General features: G+C 38.9%; 1 protein-coding gene across 12 annotated transcripts in view; it reads right to left on the reverse strand.

Moving 5' to 3' along the window:
* EPB41 (erythrocyte membrane protein band 4.1) overlaps positions 1-13,329 on the reverse strand; it is a 112,121-nt gene that overhangs the window by 14,930 nt on the left and 83,862 nt on the right. The gene's annotated exons all lie outside the window — the stretch shown is intronic.

A 13,329-nucleotide genomic window follows, 5' to 3' on the forward strand; every position in this document is an offset into this window, starting at 1 on the left:
TAAGCAGCTTAAGCAGTTCCAGCCTTATTTGGGTCATGTTTCTAAAACTCTGTTAATCTGAGAAGTAATTTCGATGTCCTTGCCCTGTACCAAGCACTTTGTATTATTTTGGTCTTTCCTGTATAACATACTCTCATCCTTAAAGGAGTTACTTTGCCATTCCTAAATACCGAACTCATTACTAGACACAGGAACAATGCAACTTAAGAGTCAATCAAACCATATTCTTGAGGAGCCTGATCAAGTTGAAAAATGTTTCATATCTCCAAGCCATATGTATCATCATACTAGCATCTAATGCAGAAGCTGAAATCTAGACTTTCGTTGGCAGTGATATAAAAGTTGAGTTCATCTGGCACAGGCTTAATCCAATTATTGCCATGAATTCACTGTAATATCAAAAGTAGTGAAACATTTCTGTGTAAATAAAATAAAAGTGACCCAGCAGCTGAGGTCATTTCTTCACAGATGAATGACTAACATCGGCAACCCCTAAGGGAAATGAATCCTGGAAACACAGAGTTCCCTCTGAGGCTAAACGCCTCGCATCCCGGGAAAACAGATCTAAAATAAGGACTTTCAAGAGAATGTGGATGAGAAGAAAATGCCACAGTAGGCCTATTCCTAAAGTTTAAAGAAAGGCACTGAAGGTGGAAGAGAAGGAGTTCACACTAGTAAGAAAAGAACGAGTCATTTGAAAAACGAACGAACAATCTAACAGAAGCCAAATGTCATGGGAAGTAACATATTCAAATACTCTCCAGAAAGCCATAAATATGCCACCTGGGCCTGAAAATCTAGTAAGGGCAATTTACCGTATTACATACCACGTAGGAACTGGGTCCCAGACAGGCTCTCTTAAGAAGGTGTTTCTGAACTAAATGACATATGCTTGGACCAGCTTACACATTTTAGTGCCCACATCACTGCTGCTCCTTTACTTGTAAACCAGCCTACATTGTGATATTGTGATGAACATAAACCAGCACTCTGTTAAGGCAAGAAAAGAGGCAGTGTACCAAGAACTTGAGGCCACTGTTCTTCTAAGCCATCTTTTTTATTATTATTATTGATTTCAGAGAGGGAGAAGGAGAAAAAGAAAAAGATAGAAACATCAATGATGAGAGAGCTGCCTCCTGCATGCCCCCTAATGAGGATTGAGCCTACAACCTGGGCATGTGCCCTTGACCGGAATTGAACCCGGGACCCTTCAGTCCGCAGGCTGATGCTCTATCCACTGAGCCAAACCACCCAGGGCTCTTCTAAGCCATCTTAAAACAAGAGAATCACAATTTCGATTAGGCAGGTCTTTCACTGACTATTATAAATTGACTAAGGACATTAAAAAATTGAATTGAGAAATGACCATGCAAACTGTCTCTGTCGGCAGATATAACAGAGATATATAAAATATCTTGCTAAGGTATGTGATTTCATCATACTCAAAACGAGGATAATTCTCAATTTGACTTAAAGGTTTCTGAGGATCAAATACAACAAACTAAATGAAAGCACTTTGTAAACTCTAAGTATCATATAGATTCACTTAATTCAATCAACATTATCTGAGCACTTATAATATGCTAGGGCCTGGGGACACTAGAAGGGACTTGTAATATTATAAACATACTAGAGGACCGGTGCACCGGTGGGGTCCCTCGGCCTGGCCTGTGCTCTCGCAATCTGGGACCCCTTGGGGGATGCCAGAGAGCCGGTTTTAGCCCGATCCCTGCAGGCCAGGCTGAGGGACCCCATCAATGCACAAATCCATGCACCGGGCCTCTAGTATGCATATAAGATCTTTGGTTAATCTCTTTCCGCCCTCTCCCCTGCCCCCTTCCCTCTGAGATTCATTAGTCTGTTCCATGTTTCCATGCCTGTGGTTTCTGCTCCTGCGTTGAGAGTCTGCCCCCCTGGTGGTCAGTGCGCATCATAGCTACGCACCGATGACCTTAGGCTTTTATATCATAGACTAGAGGTCTGATGCACGAAATTCGTGCAGGGGCCTTGGCCCCAGCCCCTGCCCACCACCGCCATGGCCAGGGGTCTCTGCCACCTCTGCCTTGGCCCCCGCCTGCTTTGTCTGGAAGGACATCCGGTCTAATTAGCATATTACACTTTTATTATTATAGATTGTACTTTCTAAGGCACTTATCCTACCATTTCTTTTGGGTTACACAAGCTGATATAGAGAAATCAAGAAATAGATTAGCCCTAACCGGTTTGGCTCAGTGGATGGAGCATCGGCCTGCAGACTGAAAGGTCCCAGGTTCGATTCCAGCTAAGGGCATGTACCTTGGTTGTGGGCACATCCCCAGTAGGAGGCGTGCAGGAGGCAGCTGATTGATGTTTCTCTCTCATCGATGTTTCCAACTCTCTATCCTTCTCCCTTCCTCTCTGTGAAAAATCAATAAAATCTATTTTTTAAAAAAGAAATAGATTAGCTGATAATAAACAAATAGGCTTTCTCAAATTGCTACATGCTAGCTCTGTGAATGGCACATCCAAACCTATATACATGGAGAGGAACTTTATGGCTTTTCCATATATATAAATTTACAATTGAGAAGGCTAATTAATAACCAGGAAAATACCTAAGATAATCAATCAAGTAAGAGACAATTTTATACCAGTCTACTCAAGTAATAAGTGGTGGTCTGTCATCAAGAAGCCATTTATGGATTAAACATTGTGTAGGCCAGCACCACCTGGCCCAAAGTTGCCTACTGCTGAGTAAAATTAGATCAATCATTTTTTTCAAAGTATAGACAGTGGAGACCAAGGGTAAAAGCTGTAGCCACAGTAATATCAATTCAACAAATATTTACTGATTACCTAATATGTGTTAGTCATTGGAAAGAAAGGAAAACTGATAATAGTTGAGTTAAATTGCCATTTACAGCATTCTCACATAAGTCAAATCCACCTCTCCAGTTGGCTCTGTTGTCCAGATCTCTTGGACAACACAGCTAACGACTTACTGGACATCCTCCCAGGCATACAGAATGCAATATGCCCCAAATTAAACTCATCTCTGCTGCCGTCTGGACCTGTCACCCCAACCTCCTCCATCATTTCTATTACGCTGGTAGACAGCGCCATCGTTCATCCAGTCCTCCATGACAGAACCCTGACAACCATCGTCAATGCCTTTCTTACACTCGTCACCACCTCCCATAGATTACGTCAGCAAGTCATTCTATTCCACTTTAACGTCTCCCTTACCTACCTGCTTGTTTCGATTCCCACACTTACTATCTTCATTCAGGCTTTTATAATGCCTCACCTGGCTTACTACTCGTGCATTAAACAGTGTTTCTTCTTACCTTCTTTCTTATCTAAAACCTTCCTTAAATACACCCTCTATTCTTCTGCTAAAATGTTATTTCTAATAAAGAAACATTGAAAATTCCATTTTGCAGTTTAAAACCCTTCAGTGCTTCTTCATTGCCTTCTGGTTAAAGTCTAGACCCTTTAGTAAGACAGAAAATACTTTAAAATATGACTCCTACCTCTCTCTCCATCTTCACCCTGCTACACCTCCACACATATCCTTCTCTCCATTAATTCAAAATTATTTGCAGTTTCTAGAACAAAGCATGCTTTCTTTTGCCTCTGTGCCTTTGTAAGTACTGTCAACATCCTTCCTTCTACCTGGAAGTCCATGCTCAGCTCAAGGGTCAGTTCTGAACGTTCCCTCCTGGCTGCCTAGATCAGGGGTCCTCAAACTTTTTAAACAGGGGCCAGTTCACTGTCCCTCAGACCATTGGAGGGCCGGACTATAGTTTAAAAAAAAAACTATGAACAAATTCCTATGCACACTGCACATATCTTATTTTGAAGTAAAAAAACAAAACGGGAACAAATACAATATCTGTATTTGCATGTGGCCCGCGGGCCGTAGTTTGAGGACCCCTGGCCTAGAGTATGTTTAGATACCATTCCTCTTTTGATCCCATTCTACTCTGTCGTTAATGCTTTAGTCATCAGTCTTTTCCATTAGACTATGAGCTCCTTGGGGGACAGGTACTTACTATATTACTTAGCTATATTACTATGTACTCTCTTGTACAGTTTTTAGCACCTAATAGATGTTAAGTAAAAACTTGTTGCAAGTATACAATATCCAGACTTGAGAACTTCTGCTTCGCCTTGTGCTATGCAAAAGCTGAAAAGGTATGTCTAGAAAGAACATAAAATATGAGCTATTCTCTAGTCCAGCATTTTATCTCCTACATCAGTAAAATAAGAGGAAAACTAACATTATTACATGTTCACCATGTGCCAGGCACTGTGCTAGTCACTTAAACATGTTTCCTCATTTAATTTTTCAGCTCACTATGAGGTGGGTCACTATCTCTATTTTATAGATGAAGAGATGGAGAGGTTAAGCAACTTAGAACTAGTAAGTGATGGAGCTAGGATTTAAACTCAAATCAGTCTCTGGTTCTAAAGTCCATTTCTTTTCATGGTACCAGAAATCATTTCAAGTAGGACCAAAGGATAAATCCATCAAACCTGACCATACTTTTGAGAAATACAAAGGTTATCCAAAGTCTGCTTATCAAAGTTTGAATTTAGTGGCCAACACTATTCATTTCTTTCCTTCTTTCTTCCTTCCTTCCTTCCTTCCTTACTTTCTTTCTTTCTTTCTTTCTTTCTTTCTTTCTCTTTCTCTTTTTTAAAATATATTTTATTGATTTTTTTACAGAGAGGAAGGGAGAGAGATAGAGAGCCAAAAACATCGATCAGCTGCCTCCTGTACATCTCCTGCTGGGGATGTGCCCGCTACCAAGGTACATGCCCTTGACCGGAATCGAACCTGGGACCTTTCAGTCCGCAGGCCAACGCTCTATCCACTGAGCCAAACCGGTTTCGGCACTCTCTTTCTTTTTTTCACATAAAGGGTTTATATTAAATATTTTAAGGATAGGATAGAGTTACATCATAATTATAAAAATTACTTACAAAATTAAAGATTTATATTGCATATACTTCTAAATGGAGAGAACAGGGAACTCTCTACACATTGTATAAAATTAGCTGAAACTGGTTTGGCTCAGTGACTAGAGCATCGGCCTGCGGACTGAAAGGTCCCAGGTTCGATTCCGGTCACGGGCATGTACCTGGGTTGCAGGCACAGCCCAGTAGGAGATGTGCAGGAGGCCGCTGATCTATGTTTCTCTCTCATCAATGTTTCTAACTCTCTATCTCTCTCCCATCCTCTCTGTAAAAAATCAATAAAATATATTTTTAAAAAATTAAAATTAAAAAATGAGCCTGCTGTGGGTCAGTGGTTGAGCACTGACCCATAAACCAAGAGGTTATTGGTTTGGTTCCCAGAGGGTACATGCCGGGTTTGGGCTCAGTCCCCAGTACGGGATGTGCATGGGCAGCCGACTGATGTCCTCTCATCGATGTTCTATCTATCCTCCCTTCCTCTCTCTCTGATCACCTAATATGTGTTAGGCACACATATCTCTAAAAAAATCAATAAAGACCTATTTTTAAAAAATGAATTCAAGCTTAAAAGACGAGGTCATTACCTAATTTTAAGATGCAAACACGAAGACCTCTGATGTACACATTCATTCAAACTGCACTACAATGATAGAAAATACAAAAAAGCGCAGCATTTCCAAGGAACCACACCCATTTCGATCATAATTATTTGTTCCTGTTTTTTCTTTGGAGAACTTTCATTTTTTTAAATATATTTTTTATTGATTTCATAGAGGAAGGGAGAGGGAGAGAGAGATAGAAACATCATTGATGAGAGAGAATCATTGACTGACCGCCTTCTGCACACCCCCTACTGGGGATGGAGCCCGCAACCTGGGCATGTGCCTTTGGTTGTAATCGAACCTGGGACCCTTCAGTCCAAAGGCCAATGCTCTCTATCCACTGAGCCAAACCAGCTAGGGCTAAAACTTTCATTTTTAAAAAAGATAATCAGCTTAAGAATGTTTTCAGCCACTACAATCTGTGACCATCAAAACAGTCCTCTAATGGTCCACATCATTCAGAGATTCAAGCCCAGTCACTTTGGGGTTTGGCACACAAAACAATAATAGACATGCAATCTGGTTTGGAGGTAACTGTGGTTGTTCAAAGGTGTACAGTCCCTTCAAATGCCACGTCACATACAACTGGAAAATCACTTTCTGTTGGCCCCGCGTTTGCTTCACAAGTGCGCTTTATCCTATAACCACTGAAACAGCACAGTAAGCAAATATACAGACAACTGAAAACAAGTAAAAACAAAGATAAAAAACAAAAAAACCTAAATATCTTATTTTTAAATCTTTATTGTTGAAAGTACTATATATATCCCCCCTTCCCCCTAAATATCTTCAACATGCATTTTTCATTAGTTACATTCAACATTCTACTTAGAATACAACAGGCGAAAAACATTTAAGCAAAAAAGAAAAAAGAGAGAGAGGACTCATGGACATGGACAACAGTGTGGTGATTGTGGGATTGGGCGGGGGCTAGAGGTGGAAGAGAGCATAGAGAGGATAGATGGTAAAGGAAAAAAGAAAACAAATTAAATTTAAATAAATAGGTAGACAGATAGAAAGAACAATCGATCAATGGAGAAGGCTGAAAAGCCAGAATAAAAGATTGAGGCAAAAAGAAGATATAAAATCTCTATGACATAAAACACTCAAAATTTGGAATATAACCTCAGGGAGAAATTTTAACTGACAATGCTGTGCTTTTGGCTATGACCATCAGCAAGGACAACTGGGTTATATAAAACTCTGAACAACTGCAAATACCAAAGTGGCCTGGAAACTTTGAAGGGAACTTCTCAGCGACATGAATATATGACTGCATCTGAATCATCCACAATGACAGACAAAATTGAGACTTAATGTGATTCAAAGGTGCTAATTCAGATGGGGTATCTACAAGAAAAAAGCTGCTTGTATAAAGTACTACAAGGCTAACTAGTTGGTTTCAAAAATATGAGGAGGAAGAATGTTACACAAGTATTTAATTGAGTAGGAACACTATTGATGGAAAATTTTTAATTTTACTTAAAAAGTCAATGGTTTCCACTATGTATGATAATTCAATATTTTCTTTGGTGGGGGAGGACAGAAGATCTTTTTTTTCTAAAAGCTTTCTCTTGAAAACTATTTATTCAAAGGGATATATTTCAGGATTATCAAACTCCATGTATGTATGTACTAGTACTTTGGGGAGTTATAAATTCCTCTTCTTGCCTTATTAGAGTTATCAGTAAGAGCAGGATATATTCCAAATATCAGTAAGAGCAGTATATGGTTGTTTTACAGTTGTTTTGCTGCCATTTCATTAAATGCAATCCAGAGTTTTGTGTGTGTGTTTTTTCCCCAGTAAAAAACCCCCAAAACCACACAGACTATATAAAGCCATCCTTGAAGGATTTATATATTTGAAGAGACTATCAGAACAACTGCAGTTGTGCTTACAAAACTATCTTATCCTATAAGCATCACAATGAAAATAAATCCTGAAAACCTTTCTAAATTTTGCTACATAAGGAAGAGCCATATGTCTTTTTCTGGAAGGTCTATGTAGTGATTTCTGCTCTACACATGTGATCACTTGTCCCTGCTTAGTGAAGATCAACTTTACCTTTGGTAACAATACAAAAACAAACCCTTTCTCTGTTAAAAGAAAGACAAGAGCCTGGTGTTGTCTCATTTTTATGTTTCTATATATTAAGATCCTGGGTAGGCAGGTAAGTATGAAGTGAACAACAGAAGTATCAGTGCCAACATTGCCATGTGATTTCGGGGAAGTACTTTCATCTCAGGACATGATTAGATGTTGGAATAAGGAAAGAAGGCAAAAATGCTAACTTCAAAGACCAAACCCTCCTCTCGATAATGTGATGTTTCATTTCTTATCCATTTAAAAATATTTTCTTATGTATATAATTATACACATGAAAAAGACCTTAAGGTATATTATATTAAAATATCACTAGTGGTAGGACTGCAAATAATTTCATTTCTTTCTTTGTTGTTTTTTCTGTACTTCCTAACCTTCCTAAAATAAATATGCATGACTTATTTTAAAAAATGTTATTACATTCTTTCCTTAAGCAAACTTTTATATCTGGTTTCATAATGATGTGATCTATTAAACCTGAAGAGTCTGGTAAACAATTTATATTTTGCTTAATGTTTCTGATTTAGAGATGGCAGGGATATTCTCAGGAATGTGAATAAAAATATGGTTGTAACTGTGATTTAACCCCTAAGTAAATGTCCTTATTAGATACCTGCTTCTGCAGCAGTGAAGACACTAAAAGAAAATTATTACTCTCTTGGCAAGTCATTATAGCAACAAGGAATATAAAATCTTAAAGATCCCGACTTCATCTGAACAATAACTCTAGATTAGTGATATTATAGATCAACACATCATTCTGAGTCCCCATGCGGAGCTGCGGTGAGCACAGCTGGACATCATGGGCCAGGGTGCAGCGTGGGCCTCTGGGCTGCCCAGCAGCACTGCACAGAAGCGGGCAGGTAGCGGGCTCTCTCCCAGCCAGCCTCACAGACCGACTCCTGCTGGCCCGGCTCACCCGAAAGAGGCTGTGTGGGTGCTTCCCTGGTGCGTGAGCCCTGGTGTCCCAGGGGAGGGTAGCAGGGGGAGTGAGAGCGAGCTCAATGGACACCCTGCATTCTCACTGCACCTCTGTCCCCAAGTAGCCAGCGAGAGGTTGCACAGTACTCCACTGACGCCCACCATGTTCCGTGTCGCCCCCCTGGTGGTCAGCGCACGACATAGTGAGCAGTCGAACTCCCAGTCTCCCTGTCGAATGACTGCCTGAGGGGACAATTTGCATATTAGCGTTATATTATATAGATAAACACTGAAATAAACCAGTCAGCAATGTTACTGAGTCCAACAAAAGCAGAATTAGACAGCTGAGAGAAAAGTTTTGAAAGAAAGAAGAAAACACAGTCATGTCCATTATAAAGCTAGCTTCTAATAAGGGCCTTGGAATCATTATCTGTTTATGTTTTCAATAAAAGCTTTCCCTCATATTCTATTCAATGTTTTCAAAGCTCTATCTTTAGAATATCTGTGCAAATTTTATCTTCATATATATGCATGTTCAAACAGACATTATAAATAAATTAATAAATATGGGCTTTCTTGCTGAAATTATCCAAGACAAACTTTAAGGGAGGGCCATTAACGTGCTAAAGTAACATTTTATTTTTATCAAATTGACTAAACTGAGAAGTAGGAAACACAAATGATAATTGCAGAAAGAACTTTCATAGTCCAACCAGACCAAAATACAAATTCTTTCACTAAACTGCATAAATACCCTGGCTACCTTACTGAACCAACACCATCTTTAATGGTCTCAAACCCTATATTCCAAACGATAAGAGTTTCACATTTACATAAATACACTTAGGGACTCAGGCACAGAATACCAACAATACTTTCTTTGATGAAGAAGAAATAATTACTAGTGTTACACAATGTCATTTGTTTTGATGATAGTGTTTTTGGCTTGTTTGCTTTTGGATCCCAAGCTAATTTTCTTCTGACCTTGTGCCTGAGGCTTGGTTTAATTAACAGGAATGTAAACTATTGATCTATATAAATAGCCCCAATAAAAAGGAAACTACTATTTTCTTCTAAAAAATTCAATTCTTTTTATTGAATGATTTTAACACTGGAACCAGATTATCTCCACGGGGGCCAAACAACAGCCCTGAGAACTTCTGTCTCAACAACAGGCAAGGCCTCATTTCTCATTCTCAACTCTGGTTCCTACTGACTGAAAGAGGTCCAATTTCAGTTTCTGGGAGATTCTGTGTGACTCAGCCTGGGGAATTTAAGAGATAAAAGGAGTCCAGTATTAATAAATCAATTAATTAGTGGCTTCCAGATCTTAGAGAACCATTTTAAATGCCTACTTTTTTATAAAGCATTAGGGCAGTGGTTCTCAACCTTCTGGCCCTTTAAATACAGCTCCTCATGTTGTGACCCAACCATAAAATTATTTTTGTTGCTACTTCATAACTGTAATGTTGCTACTGTTATGAATCGTAATGTAAATATCTGATATGCAGGATGGTCTTAGGCGACCCCTGTGAAAAGGTCGGTCGACCACCAAAGGGGTCGCGACCCACAGGTTGAGAACCGCTGCATTAGGCCATCACAAATTCCAACCTTCTCCTTAAGTCACTCTCTGTAACTTCCACCACATTTTCATTTGGGGACAAAGTGACTTAGCTGCAGAGTAAGAGGGAATGTCACTGGGCTGAAACATAGAAGACGTGGGGTCTAACTCCACTTCCCTCACTTAAAAGAGGCTTTTTCTTGAGCAGGTCTCTGAACCTCTCTGGGACTCAATGTTATCATATAAAGCAAGAACATCACTATCTACCTGATATGGCTATTGGGAAGGTTAATTGTGGAGAGTGCTCAAAATGACGTGCTAAGCTCTGATAAAAGTTTGCCTTTTCTCCAAGGTTCCACCATTGCCACAATCACCACATGGCCCTCAGTTTATCTGCCTTTGTACTATATTTCTTAAAATATTACTTTTTGCAAAGAAACATTAACCAGAGCAATAAAGGCATCTAGTCCGTACATGGAAGTGTTTCCTGAGCACACTAAGTAGGCCATGCCTATGGATTTAACTGAAGCTGGAATTCCTTTCAGCTTAGCAAGTTCTCTGCCAGGTTCTCATTATACTAGTATTTTAGAGAACATGACCAGGCAGAATTTTGAAGAAATTGTGATAGAAAATAAGAATTTAAATAGGTACACTATGAGGATATTTAATAAATATTCCTGAGCCAAGACGCTTACAAAGAATAGTAGGTAGGCCATTTTTAATAGTTTTGAGATATACACTGTCTGTTAAGAAAGAAAATAAGGAGAACACTTCTGATTTATCACAAAACTTACAATCATTTTAAAGCTTAATAGATTTATTGCTGTTTCTAAGCCCAAAGCATATCTTTCTATGTTACTATCCACAGATGAATTTCCTGAAATTTACTAACTTTTGTCTAAAAAGAGTCTGAAAGTGAGCTTACTACCTCTGTAGTCACTGACACAATGGAACCCTAAATCCACTACCTCTATGAAACTACCACATTGTCTTCCATCTGTTTTGCCATTCTATCAGTAAACTGAGAGTCAGGCCTTGTGATGTCTCCCTTGTCTTTTCAATGACTCTGTGGACTGTTGAGATGCAAATACCTCAGGGGAAGCTGGTCCATTAAATTTTTATCAGTGTCTCTGGACCTTAGAAAAAGGGGGTTTGGGGATTCATTAGACATCTTAATAAGATTTGCATAATTTTTCCCATCCTCACCCAAGGATATGTTTATTGATGAGAGAGAGAGAGAGAGAGAGAGAGAAAGAGAGAGAGAAACATCGATGTGAGAAAGAAACATCATGGTTGCCTCCTCTACACACTCTGACAGGATCAAACCCACAACCTGGTTATAGCCCCTCCTGACCGGAAATGGAACCCACAACCTTTTGGTGTACAAGACGACGTTCTAACCATCTGAGCCACCCAGCCAGGGCTAAGATTTGTATAATTTTTGAAAATAAGTTTTGATATGAAAAAGGGAGCGAGCAGAAGGTGGCAGTAGGATTGAGGGGGAAGGGTGTGCAGAGACACACAGACACCCACAGAGCACATTACCCTTGTTTTGCAAACCCAGTAAGAAATGCTTTGCACTGCAAGTGCCCACAGAACCAGCAGGAGTCGAGGTTATCTTAGCACAGAAGGAAGATACCCAGCAGAAGAGTGCAGCTCCTGGTTCTTAACTAAAGTAAACAATAAACATTACAGTCACTTAAATCATCAAGAATATATTTAAATAATACCCCCAAATGCTCTGCAACATGCAAACTAAAAACGTACAATCCAATCCTGAAGGATCAGTTAATTGCGAGTGCTGTGTTTCTACATTCTTCTCTTTAACAAAACATGGCAAGTTTATCTCACTGAAGAATGGCTTAATTTAAATGCCTTGGGGAAAAGCTCTAAAAAATAAAACGTACGTCATATCAATATTTGTAATCTGATTTCTATTATGAAAAATTAATAATAACTGTTTTCCTTGGTTGTATAATAATCACTAGAAACATTAACCTGGTGATTTTTAAAAATCTGTCAAGTTAAAACAAATGTTTTTAAATGGACACTTGCAATAAAAGATAAATCAGATGTGGTAATGCCTTCTTTTGTAAAAGCCATATATAAACAGCACATAAAGATGACAAGTCAAGCAGCAGTAGCCCATTCTTCAGCCAAAAAAGGAAAAAAATGAGGAAGAACAAAAATTACCAAAAAGAAAAGCACCCGCTGGCCCCTGCCCCCCAAAGCCTCATAAATAACAGTCTGGGTACACTTTTGGTGGAAAACTCAGGCCAACTGATGGTTTAAAAAAGGACATTAGAATCACAAACACTCAAGATGGGGATAAACTAACAACAGAGTAACCATGTGGCCAGCAAAAGATGGTTTAAAAATTCTCTATTTCCTGTCTAGTGTGCCATTCTTTATCATGCAATACATTTCTTTTCATTCTAACTTTTATCACTTGGCTACACCCTCCCCCACTTAAAAAAAAAAGTTTGTATGTTATTGGTCCCCAGTTAGAAATACATTCTTGTAGAGATCACTAGCTTCTCCATGAAATTTGAGTCATTTTCATGGTCCATTGCTATTTTCTGGCATATAAAGATTACATCTAGATAAAGGAGCTTATTTAGGAAGATGTAGGCCTTAATTAAATCACCGTTGGTAAAACTGCTTATTATATGAAAATCACTCCATAATGCAGCCTTCACAAATGCCAGCAAATGGAATTTGCCAGTGATGTATCCTTCAAGCATAGTTTTTATAATTTCCTAAGTAGTGCTGTTATTAGATTATCCCCAGAATTCGTGAATGTAAAAGCAAACAGCTTCAAAATCAGTGTAGATGCAAAATTTAACTATTAGGTAATAGAAAATTTTGCCTTGATACTGCACTCACCAGCAAGGGACTCCACAGATCAAATGAATGTTCTCAAGCTTGAACAGAGCTACAGAAGTCAAAGTGATTGAGCAAATATTAAAGGTTATACTAAACATATCTAGGAGACCAGAAGCCTTTGGTTGGTCCATTTTATTTTCTATAACTTAGAAGGGTGGAGAGATGAAGATGGAGAGAAGGGGCTATAACCAGTGCAAAAACTCACTTAGTATGGAACACAAACATATTTGGCAGGGCTTCTCGGAAGTCCCAATTCCAAAAATGATAAAGCCATAAAAAGCATTTAAGAAAAA

Source organism: Myotis davidii, unplaced genomic scaffold (assembly GCF_000327345.1).
Source record: "Myotis davidii unplaced genomic scaffold, ASM32734v1 scaffold228, whole genome shotgun sequence".
NCBI classification, from domain to species: domain Eukaryota; kingdom Metazoa; phylum Chordata; class Mammalia; order Chiroptera; family Vespertilionidae; genus Myotis; species Myotis davidii.